At 37.1% G+C, this 12,104-nt stretch overlaps 1 protein-coding gene across 1 annotated transcript in view; it reads left to right on the top strand.

Annotated features, from left to right (window-relative positions):
- Nucleotides 1–1,487: 1,487 nt before the first annotated feature.
- Nucleotides 1,488–12,104, top strand: part of raph1a (Ras association (RalGDS/AF-6) and pleckstrin homology domains 1a) — a 110,835-nt gene continuing 100,218 nt past the window's right edge. The window contains exon 1 of the mRNA XM_061879475.1: nucleotides 1,488–1,682. The gene's annotated coding sequence lies outside the window, so the exon portion shown is untranslated. The remainder of the gene's footprint in view (nucleotides 1,683–12,104) is intronic.

Genomic DNA, 12,104 nt, shown 5'->3' with positions numbered 1-12,104 from the left:
AATTTCTTGCAATTGCACTTTGAGAAACGTTGTTCTTTAACTGTTTGACTATTTGCTCATGAAGTTGTGGACAAAGAGGTGTACCTCGCCCCATCCTTTCTTGTGAAAGACTGAGCAATTTTTGGGAAGCTGTTTTTATACCCAATCATGGCACCCACCTGTTCCCAATTAGCCTGCACACCTGTGGGATTTTCCAAATAAGTGTTTGATTAGCATTCCTCAACTTTATCAGTATTTAATGCCACCTTTGCCAACTTGTTTGTCACGTGTTGCTGGCATCAAATTCTTAAGTTAATGATTATTTGCAAAAAAAAAAAATGTTTTAGTTTGAACATCAAATATGTTGTCTTTGTAGCATATTCAACTAAATATGGGTTGAAAATGATTTGCAAATCATTGAATTCCGTTTATATTTACATCTAACACAATTTCCCAACTCATGTGGAAACGGGTTTTGTATGTTATTAGATTTATGTTTTGACTTATATTTACATTATTGTATGTTTCGACTGATATTTACGTTATTAGATGTATGTTTTGACTTATATTGACATTATTATATGTATGTTTGACTTATATTTCGTTAATATGTTTGTTTTGGACTTATATTTACGTTATTGGATGCATGTTTTGACTTATATTTATGTTATTGTATGTTTTGACTGATATATACGTTATTAGATGTATGTGTTGACTTATATTGATATTATTAGATGTATGTTTGACTTATATTTACGTTATTGGATGTATATTTGATTTATATTCACATTATTAGATGTATGTTTGAGTTATATTGACTTATCAGATGTGTGTTTGACTTTTATTCACCTTATTAGATGTTTTGACTTATATTTGCGTTTAAGATATATGTTTTGACTTAAATTTACGTTATTAGATGTATGTTTTGGCTTAATTACGTTATTAGATGACTTATATGTACGTTATTATATGTGTTTTGACTTATTTTTATGTTATTTGATGTATGTTTGAGTTTTATTTACGTTACAAGGTGGAAGTTTTGATCAATGATGTGAAAAATAAAGAATAGAATACAAACAAAGATTTGTGAACGCGCTCAGGACATCAGGGATGTGCGCTCCCGTGGACTTTTTTCGGGATTCGGCGTCCAACCGGAACATCAAAAGTGGACGGGATTTACGTACGTCCCCCAAATACGGTTTCAATCTTTTTGTATTGTTCGCGGGTTTGGGGCGAACAGACCAAAGAGGAATAAAGACATAAAAACAATATGTCGATGATCCGCAGCTGGTCTGTATGAAAGAATGACGTCGATTTCAAGGCTTTTTATGAAAACAAGCCCGTCGAAATAACGCGTACGTGAGTCAAATTGACGATAAACAGACTGGTGAACATGTGGAGGGGTTACATTCGGCCTAAACATGGTTCCGTGTTCGCAAATGTATCCATTGACGTGTTTACTGCGACTTTTACTTTGAAAAGCATACCCGGAAGTCGGCCCGGTAGCTTAGCTGCTAACTTGCCTCAGCAGCGTTCTGCGTGCAGTGTACGAGCAGGCGGGCGGCTAAAGGGGTGCACACGGGGTCCGAGTGACGGTAAAGGAGTCTGCCTGAACCGGGAACCGAACCGGCACAAGCCTCGGTCGTCGCCCTGCTGGGGGTCCGCACCGGTCGCTTCTTCGCTCGGCGCCCAAAATCACGGCGGTAAGTATCTTTTTTTCTTCTTCTTTCCCCCCCATCGCCTTAACGCATCTGTTTGTGTCAGCGTTCGTTGTTCTTCCATTTTCATCACATTCTGCGCCTCCTAACGACAGCTAGCGATGACATTTTACTGGATAATTATTCCAGTGTGTGTCCTCCTCTGCGTGAACACATACAAAAAAAGAGCGATTGATGGAAAATGGAAATGTATTATTTATTTATTTATTTTTGACACTAATGTTGCATTCACGTTGCTTCCTGCCCTTGCACGCCGTTATTCCGTGCACTAGAACGCCGCAGGGCCTGGCTGTGCGCACGCACACACACACCAAAGTACACACACACACACACACACACACGCACACCGGCAATGGATGCGAACCAGCCGACTGACAGCGCCTCTGAAGCCGGTTGACAGCCCTCCTCCAGCCGGCCTCTTTTGGGTTGTGTTGCCGCAGCCTGGAGGGCCAGGACCAGGCGTGCAGGGGCGGACACAAGCAAGGCGTGGCACGCGTGAGGGAATGACGCACACATGGGCGTATCCACCCATTCAACCCCCCCCCCCCCCCCCCCCCCCAACAATGACAGCTGCGAAGTCACTAAAAAGTTGCAGAATTAATGCAGACTCTACACTAAATTATTTTTAGGAAGATTTTTTTTTTAGAATGTGATCATGAGTTGTATATGTGGGGAAAACCAAAGCACAAACCACTAGAATAGCAAACACTTCAATACAGCGATTGAGGCTTCCCAGCAGGCACAAGACATTAAAAGCCTACTGAAATGAGATTTTCTTATTCAAACGGGGATAGCAGGTCCATTCTATGTGTCACACTTGATTATTTCGCGATATTGCCATATTTTTGGTGAAAGGATTTAGTAGAGAACATCGACGATAAAGTTTGCAACTTTTGGTCGCTAATAAAAAAGCCTTGCCTTTACCGGAAGTCGCAGACGATGACGTGACACATGTGATGGCTCCTCACATCCTCACATTGTTTATAATGGGAGCCTCCAACAAAAAGAGCTATTCTGACCGAGAAAACGACAATTTCCCCATTAATTTTAGCGAGGATGAAAGATTTGTGGCTGAGGATATTGATAGCGAAGGACTAGGGGAAAAAAAAGAAATGAAAAAAATAAAGTTAAAAAAAAAGGCGATTGCATTGTGAACGATTCAGATGTTTTTAGACACATTTACTAGGATAATTCTGGGAAATCCCTTCTTTCTATTGTGTTGCTAGTGTTTTAGTGAGTTAAATAGTACCTGATAGTTGAGGGGTATGGCCACGGGTGTGTTGACGCCAGTGTCTGAGGAAGTCACGGCAGCTTCATGGACGGTGCAAGCTCCACAGATCTCCGGTAAGAGGCGACTTTTTACCAAAATTTTCTCACCAAAACCTGTCGGGTGACAAGTGGTCGGGAACCATGTTTGCTTGACCGCTCTGATCCATAGTAAAGCTTCACCTCCGGGAATTTTAACCAAGGAAACACCGTGTGTTTGTGTGGCTAAAGGCTAAAGCTTCCCAACTCCATCTTTCTGCTTTGACTTCTCAATTATTCATTGAACAAATTGCAAAAGATTCAGCAACACAGATGTCCAGAATACTGTGTAATTGCACGATGAAAACAAATGACTTTTAGCCGCTAGTGGTGCTGCGCTAATATGTCCCAACTCGAGACGTCATGCGCACTGCGTCATCATTCCGCGACGTTTTCAACAAGAAACTCCGCGGGAAATTTAAAACTGTAATTTAGTTTACTAAATCGGCCGTATTGGCATGTGTTAAAATGTTAATATTTCGTCATTGATATATAAACTATCAGACTGTGTGGTCGGTAGTAGTGGGTTTCAGTAGGCCTTTAAAACAACGTTGAGAACTTGTTGAATTAAGTCCTGACGTTGAGCAACTCCAACATAACGTTGAAACCACATGCTTTTTGACAACGTTTAATCAATGTCAGGTTGTGACGTTGATTTGACCGTTGAATTTTAGTCATATCACAACCAATATTCTACAACACAAATGCAACATGCTTTTTGACAACACTTATTCAATGTTGGGTTGTGACGTTGATTTGACCGTTGAATTTTAGTCATATCACAACCAATATTCTACAACACAAATGCAACGTTCAAACAACCTGCTTTTTAACAACGATTAATTAAAGGCCTACTGAAACCCACTACTACCGACCATGCAGTATGATAGTTTATACATCAATGATGAAATATTAACATTGCAACACATGCCAATACGGCCTTTTTAGTTTACTAAATTGCAATTTTGAATTTCCCGCAAGTTTCTTGTTGAAAACGTTGCGGAATGATGACGCGTACACGTTATGTCACTGACTGTCAGGAAATATTAGCAGCTGCACCTCTCGCGGCTAAAAGTCGTCTGCTTTAACCGCATAATTACACAGTATTTTGGACATCTGTGTTGCTGAATCTTTTGCAATATGTTCATTTAATAATGGAGACTATAAAAAACAATGCTGTTGGTGGAAAGCAGTGTATTGCAGCTGTCTTTAGCACCGAGACACAGCCGATGTTTCTTTGTTTGTTGTGAAGCGGAGCGGTCAAGCGAATATGTTTTTTCGACGTCAACCAGCATGTTTTTGGATGGGGAAATTGTGATAAATATCTTACCGGAGAAATCATTGGATTATTCGTCGTCCTGCAGCAGCGGCAGCTGTGAGCTTGGCTCCTCGGCTTCTCTTTGAGACACTTCGTGTTCACCGCAGCCATCCGACCTCGAGGTATGTATTTACAATCTTTAAAATCTTACTAAAACACTATTAAAACAATAAGCAGATAAGGAATCTTCCAGAATTATCCTAGTAAATGTGTCTAATTGCATCTGAAACGCTCACACTGCCGTCGCCCAGAGCCGTCGCTTTTTTTTTTGTTTTCCCGATTCCTTCACTATCAATTCCTAATACACAAATCTTTCATCCTCGCTCAAATTAATGGTGAAATTGTCGCTTTCTCGGTCCAAATTGCTCTTACTGCTGGTGGCTCCCATTAAAAACAATGGGAATATGTGTGGAGCCCTGCAACCAGTGGCGTCACGCGCATATACTTCAGGTACAGGCAGGGCTTTTCTATTAGCGACCAAAAGTTGTGAACTTTATCGTCGATGTTCTCTACGAAATCCTTTTAGCAGAAATATGGTAAATATCGCGAAATGATCAAGTATGACACATAGAATGGACCTGCTATTCCCGTTTGAATAAGAAAATCTCATTTCAGTAGGCCTTTAATGTCAGGTTGTGTCGTTGATTGGACCATTGAAATTTGGTCATTCTAAAACACAAATACGCCCTGCGATGAGGTGGCGACTTGTCCAGGGTGTACACCGCCTTCCGCCCAATTGTAGCTGAGATAGGCGCCAGCGCCCCCCGGGAATAAGCGGTAGAAAATGGATGGATAGATGGATAAAACACATATACAACGTTGAAGCAAAATGTTTCTTTGACAAAGTTTAATCAATGTCCAGTTCTACCGTTGATTTGACCATTGAAATTTGGTCATTTCCCAACCAATATTCTACAATACAAATACAACGTTGAAACAACATGCTTTTTGACAACGTTTAATCAATGTTAGGTTGTGATGTTGATTAGACTGTTGAAATTTGGTCATTTCCCAACCAATAACGTGGGTCAAATGTTGGACATCAACATTGTCTCAGTTTACAAACCCGACTAATTTTGCAACATTGTTTAAAAGTCAGTTTAAAAAAAAAACAAAAAAACTAAATGTATAATCAACGTTGTATCAATGTTTATTCACAGGGAACTGAGCAAGATGTAAAAGTTTGTGTCGTGATATCAGTGAGCGTGAAAGGAATTTCTTGGATCGCTACCAAAAAATTTAAATGGTTGCTTTCCTGGTCCCACCCGTCCAAAAAACAGTTTTGACAACAAGCTGCAAACAAACAGAGGTGGAAACCTGATGTAGTTTGGTTATGGCTGGGCGATATGGCTGAAAACTGTATCACGGTATAAGTGTATTATATCGGTCAATATCGATAATTATTGATATTTCTATCACCTATGAAATGCTTGAATGTCCAGGGTGAGGGGAGTGTATGGATGTTGGAACGGTTTGAATCGGATGGGAAATGTGGGATATGCAGTCGATTGTATATTTCTCATTCATTGTCAATCGGGAGAAAATGACCAGAAAAAAGAAATTTTGGGAAAGGAACAACATGTTTTGTGTTTGACATACGTAAAGAGTAGTGTGGGTTGATAGTTGAAAGGTTGGAATCGGTTAAAAAATGGTGCAAAATTCAGAATTTTAGGCATTTTATAACCATGAATACATCCATTCATTTGAATGGAAATTTCGGGAAAAACGGGAATTTTTGAAAATATTGATACAAGCACAATTGTCTGAGATGATATGAATGGGTTGGTGTTGGAATTTTCTGAATCGTTTGAAAATTTTTTACATAGTCACAGTTTGAATTTGAATTGTTGTATCGGAATTCCTGGAATTTGGGGAAAACTGGAAACTTTTTACGATTGTCCTAATCAAGAAGAATGTTTTGAAGGTGGAATAGTCCAAACCGGCTGACAATTGTGGACTGTGAAAACTTTCCAGGAAGAGGGGAAATAGGGATTTGGAAATCTTCATGAACTTGGAAAAAGGTAGTTTGATTGTCCAAGGTGAGATGATTGTGTGGATTTTGGAACAGTTGATTCAGTTGAGAAATGTGAGAATTGTGCATGTTCGAAAAATGGCCCATTCATTTTCAATGGGGAATAATGTGCTGTAAAACCAGGAATTCTGGGTAATCTGTTTTTTTTTCTGTTGTTTTTTTGGGGGTGGGAGATTGCTTTTCCCGGCCAGGCCAAACCTTTTGACACTGGAACTGTTCCGATCAGATGAAAATGTGAGCTTTGGAGCACGCCAAGATTTTGCGACGGAGTAATAATAATAAATTGCAAGTTTTTTGGTGTAGTCTTTCATACAATAATGGTCAATGGTAAAAAGACACTCCCAAATCTATACACATTGCAAATTAATTTATTTTGGTACTTGAGGCATATTAAAGTTAGTGTTTTGGCATTTTCACTTTTTTCTGCCAGATTTACATGTCAGTGTCATTTAGTTTGTTACCTGACAAAATGTTATAGGTAAACACAAGTCATATTTTGATACTTAATGCATGCTAATGTTGGCATGCTAACTTTTTAAACACATTTTTTATGTATACATCGCACAGTAATATGTTTTGGTACTTGACCTATGCTAGTGTTAGTTTGATTGATTTATTGATTGATTGATTGAAACTTTTATTAGTAGATTGCACAGTTCAGTACATATTCCGTACAATTGACAGTAATATGTTTTGGTACTTGACCCATGCTAGTGTTAGTTTGATTGATTGATTGATTGATTGATTGATTGAAACTTTTATTAGTAGATTGCACATTTCAGTATATTTCCGTACAATTGACCACTAAATGGTAACACCCCAATAAGTTTTTCAACTTGTTTAAGTCGGGGTTCACGTTAATATAGTATTTTGCATGCTAGCTTTTTTAGCCCATTTTCCAGGTTTACGTCTCAGCGTCATTTATTTTGTTACTTGACAAATGCTACCTGCCGGCATGCATGCATGTTGGTAGTGTAGCTTTTTTACACCAGTCATATTTTGATACTTGATGTATGCTAAATTTTGCACGCTAACTTTTTAAACACATTTTTCAGGTACACATGGCAGCTTAATATATTTTGGTACTCGAGGCAAATTACAGTTAGTGTTTTAGCATTCTCGCTTTTTTTTTTTTAGCCAATTTTCGAGGTTTACATTTCAGCGTCATTGATTTTGTCACCTGACAAATTTTATCTGTTAGCATGCTAATGTTTTTAGGCTAGCTTTTTAAACAAATGCTATAGGTAAACACCAGTCATATTTTATAACTTAATGGATGCTAACGTTAGCATGCTAACTTTTGAAAAACATTTTTCATGTATACATCACAGAGTAATATATTTTGGCACTTAACCCATACTAGAGTTAATATTTTAGCATGCTCACTTTTTTTAGCCAATTTTCCAGGTTTACATCTCAGCTTCATTTATTTTGTTATACATAGATATGGATACATAAGCATATGCTTATCATATATACATATCATATATATATATATATATATACATTCTATTTATATACTGTCAACTTTATCTATTTTTATGTTAGACATCTTGCCGATATAACTTATTAAATATCTTCATTTCTTCCTCTTATACCAAATGTACATTTTTTTTCCATTTCATATTCTGTGACATGGCTGTCGTCCAGGATGTTCTACTAGCTAGATCTCCTTCCAAGTCTTTATTATCTGTTTAATTGCAGTGATTCTAAATATAGGAAATTATTAAAATATGTAATTGATATTGTTACACAACCATCCTGCGTTTTTGTTAGGTTTGAATCATTATTAATAATACTTTTGATAAAGTATTAAACTGGAAATGACATAATATGTTATCGCATATATCAAGCAGCTTAAATAGGGAGACTTTGTAGCCTATCTCAAAAAAGTTTATTATTGTTTTCATGCCAAATAATACATTGTTATATCTTTATCGGTATCGCAATAGGCTACAATAAATATCGTGAGGCTGTATCGCCCATCCCTCGATCTCAGTAGCATGCACTTCCCCAAGGGGGAGGTGAGGTGGACTAATTGGGACCGACAGTGCTGCAGCAAAGTGGGCCACAGTCCGGTCCAGCGAGTCCCAGAAGTGTGGAGGGTTAACTGGAGTATAAAACCCTGCTGCCCTACTTTACTTTCCCCGCCAGCCTCGTCTTAAGGCAACGGGCTTCCCAAAGATGCTTTAATGGCAACACTTCTCTCACTGCGCTTGTTGCCGGGGACACCCCCACCGAAATAAGACGAGAATTCATAGCGTCAAAGAAGATGATTGTTAATGGTCTTTTTGGTAGCGCTGCCAGATGTGTTTTTAATTATATACATTTTATTTATTTATTTATAATTATTATTAAAGATTATTCATTAATATTAATTATTTTGTAATATATAAATTAATTAATTAATGTGAATTATTATTACTATATATTATTATTCCGATTATTATATTTAGATTTTTTTGGTGCCAAGTAGTACACTGGGATTAGTCGACGGGTTTGAACATACTTGGACGGGATTGCAGAGCCAAGTCCCCAGAGGTCGGTACGTACTTGAAGTGGACGTCGCAATACATATATTTGATTACACGTATTGTTATCACTGGAGAACTAGAAGACATGGGATAACTGGACATACCAAAGGAGGATACAAAAAAGCTATAGCTAACTGCTAAGCTAGAGCTCTTGGACGTTAACAAGGTAGGGCTGGCAATATTTCTGAAAACTGTATCACGATATACGTGTTTTTTATTACTTATCGATAATATTGCTATTTTTTTTATCACTTACGGACGGACCAGAAGATATTTATAATCCCTCAGATATCAAGGCAGAAAAGAAAGGAAATGTCAACACAAACATGAAAAACAATGTCAACATAATTGGAAAATCACATTTAACACTTAATAATTTCTTAAAATGAAGGTGAAAAAATAATGAACATGTAAGAAATGATTCATAAAGTGTAGAAAAATAGTGCTAAGTGTGAAAATGTAAACATAGAGAAACTTGAGAACTATTTTCTGCAGGTTTAGTTGCTTTTTAGGCCCCACCCGTCTAAAAAAACAGTTTTGACACCAAGCTGCAAACAAACCTGGTGTAGTTTGGTTATGGCTGGGTGATATGGCTGAAAACTGTATCACGATATACGTGTATTGTATCAGTCGATATCGCTAAGTATTTGGAAAATAAGGACCAGGAAAAAAATATAACATGTATTATAACCCCATCAGCTATCAAGGTAAAAAGGAGAGGAAATGTCAGCACAATTATGGAAACTATGTAAACAAAATTAAATTAACAATCATCTGTCAAAATGAAGGTGCAAAATATGGAATGTGTCAAAAACATTTTTATTAAAGTGTAAGAAAATACTGCAAAATGTAAACTAAGAGAAACCTGGGAATAACTTTTTTCCGCAGGGTTAGTGCCACGATGTTACAGCTGTGCTCTAAAGGGTGAGCACGGTTAAGGTGGTGTGTAGGCATCATTTACAGACCTCAGTGGTCTGACTGCGGTCCATTTTGAAAATATCCAATACAATACTGTCCAGGTGACTTTTCCTCTTTTATCCACAATTCCACACTTTCACTACTCACTCCGTGAATAGAATTAACAAGATGGTGCACCAAACTTCCGGTTTCTTCCAACGAAGAAAAAATAAATCAATTAAAAAGAAAAAGAAAAAAAAAGATATATATATGTGTATATATATATATATATATATATATATATATATATATATATATATATATATACACACACACTATTTTGTGAAATGCATTTTCTATTTAAAATCGATTATGTATTTATCGTGATTTATATCGTTATGATTTTATCGTCCCAGAGTGTAAGGACAACCTTTTTTATTTTTACCTGTTTGCTGCTCATTCGTCCAATACTTATCTTGGCAACCATTGATTTTTGCAAAGAATGATTACATCTGTTGCTTTTTCATGATGTATGGACGGAATGAGCAAGATTCGATTGTGACATGTCTGATACTAGTTGGAGTTATAGCCACATACGAAAGAAGCCTGGGTGGTATTTGGAACAATCGGATTCACACGGAAAAATGCGATGCATGTTATTGTAAATAAGTGATTATTATTATTATTATGAGCAAAAAAAACTGGGAATTGAGCTGCAGTGTGAACATGGCCTTACATATACACTGTTTTGAACACCTAAACGTTACATGAGTACAAATCCTCAAAATAACTTTTTTTCTTCGTTTGTTATTTTAAAAAATGAGTCGGAAGATTGGTCTTTAGAAGATTAGTTGTTGGTGGCAGCACCGTTTTAGACTATGTCATTCAGTCTAAAAGGGTGCCATTTAGTGCCTAGATGTCAAATTCAAGGCCCGTGGGCCAGAGCTGTCCTGCCGTAATATTTTATATGGCCTGCAAAAATAATATGCATCAATAAAATACTTTACCTTTTTTTTTTTTTACTAAATGTATTCGATTTTTCCATTTTGACAGTAAAAGGGCATTTAGAGGACTGCTTGCAAATGCATATATTTCAATCTTTGTCTAATAATGCAACAAATATTATGCTATCATACTCTACATTCCAAACAAATATATAATAAAAATTAAAACACATAGTTAATTACCTGCTTAATTTATGATTTCAAAGCAAGTAATCAATCAAGTTGTGTGCTGCAATAATATTATACGTAAAAAAAAACCTGTCAGCTCAGCAGACCTGTGGTATTGTTTTTTGTTTTTTTTTGACCTACAGTAATATACCGTTACAACAACCAGAAATGTTACAGTAAAATTCTGGCAACTGAGCTGACGGTTTTTTAACTAATAATCTGGGTTTTTGAAATACAGTCTGTTAAAAATAATATATTAGTCAGTATTACGATCGGCCCTCCGACGTCAGTCATCACTACGATGTGGCCCTCAATAAAAAACAATTTGACACTCCTGATCTAGTGGTACGCCAAAGAATCACTTGATTAAACCACAGTGTTTTATTTTCCTACATTCAAACACAGTGTTACTGTTCAAACTGTGTAATGTTTCAGTGGCGCGAAATATTTATTACACCGTATTTTCTGGACTATAAGGCGTGCCGTGTCGGTATATAAGCCGCACCCACTAATTTTTAGGGAAAACATTTTTTTTCCATTTATTAGCCGCACCGGACTATTAGTCACAGATATATACGTTGTGAAATGAGTTATTTACACATAAATATGTTTATTTACATAATGTAAATATTTCCAAATGGTGTCTGTAACAAGGCAGTAAAACGGCTGATCAAACAAAACAGAAGTCATGGTCATGGACCAACCAGCTTTGCAAGCTCGCTCTCCAATCAGCTAAACAGACTCGATAACTCCACGGTGACGTTTTGGTGAATTTACTGAGTAATTTGTGAAACTGAAACAATACAAAAATATTTCCGTTGTTAGTTAATAATGCTAACGCAGACGCTCGTAAACGTGTGAGCGCATTAGCTCATGCTAATGGCGCTAGCTTTATTACATCATGATATGCATTAAAACCCTCCTACTGACATCACACATGGGATGGTTAAATAAGTAAGAATTGTTTTTAGTTATATTATAAAACTTGTTGGAGTGATGACTGAAGAATACATACGAGTAGGACCGCTATGGACCGCTAGAAGACTGAACGGTTCTCTACTTCTGGTTGAAAGCACTAAATGGAAGGACACTGAACGCGCCAAAGATACCATAGCACAAACAATAAAACACATTCTTAGAGTACTTGCT

The sequence above is a fragment of the Nerophis ophidion genome, linkage group LG19 (genome assembly GCF_033978795.1).
Source record: "Nerophis ophidion isolate RoL-2023_Sa linkage group LG19, RoL_Noph_v1.0, whole genome shotgun sequence".
NCBI classification, from domain to species: domain Eukaryota; kingdom Metazoa; phylum Chordata; class Actinopteri; order Syngnathiformes; family Syngnathidae; genus Nerophis; species Nerophis ophidion.
This window is presented reverse-complemented; position numbering and strand designations above follow the sequence as displayed.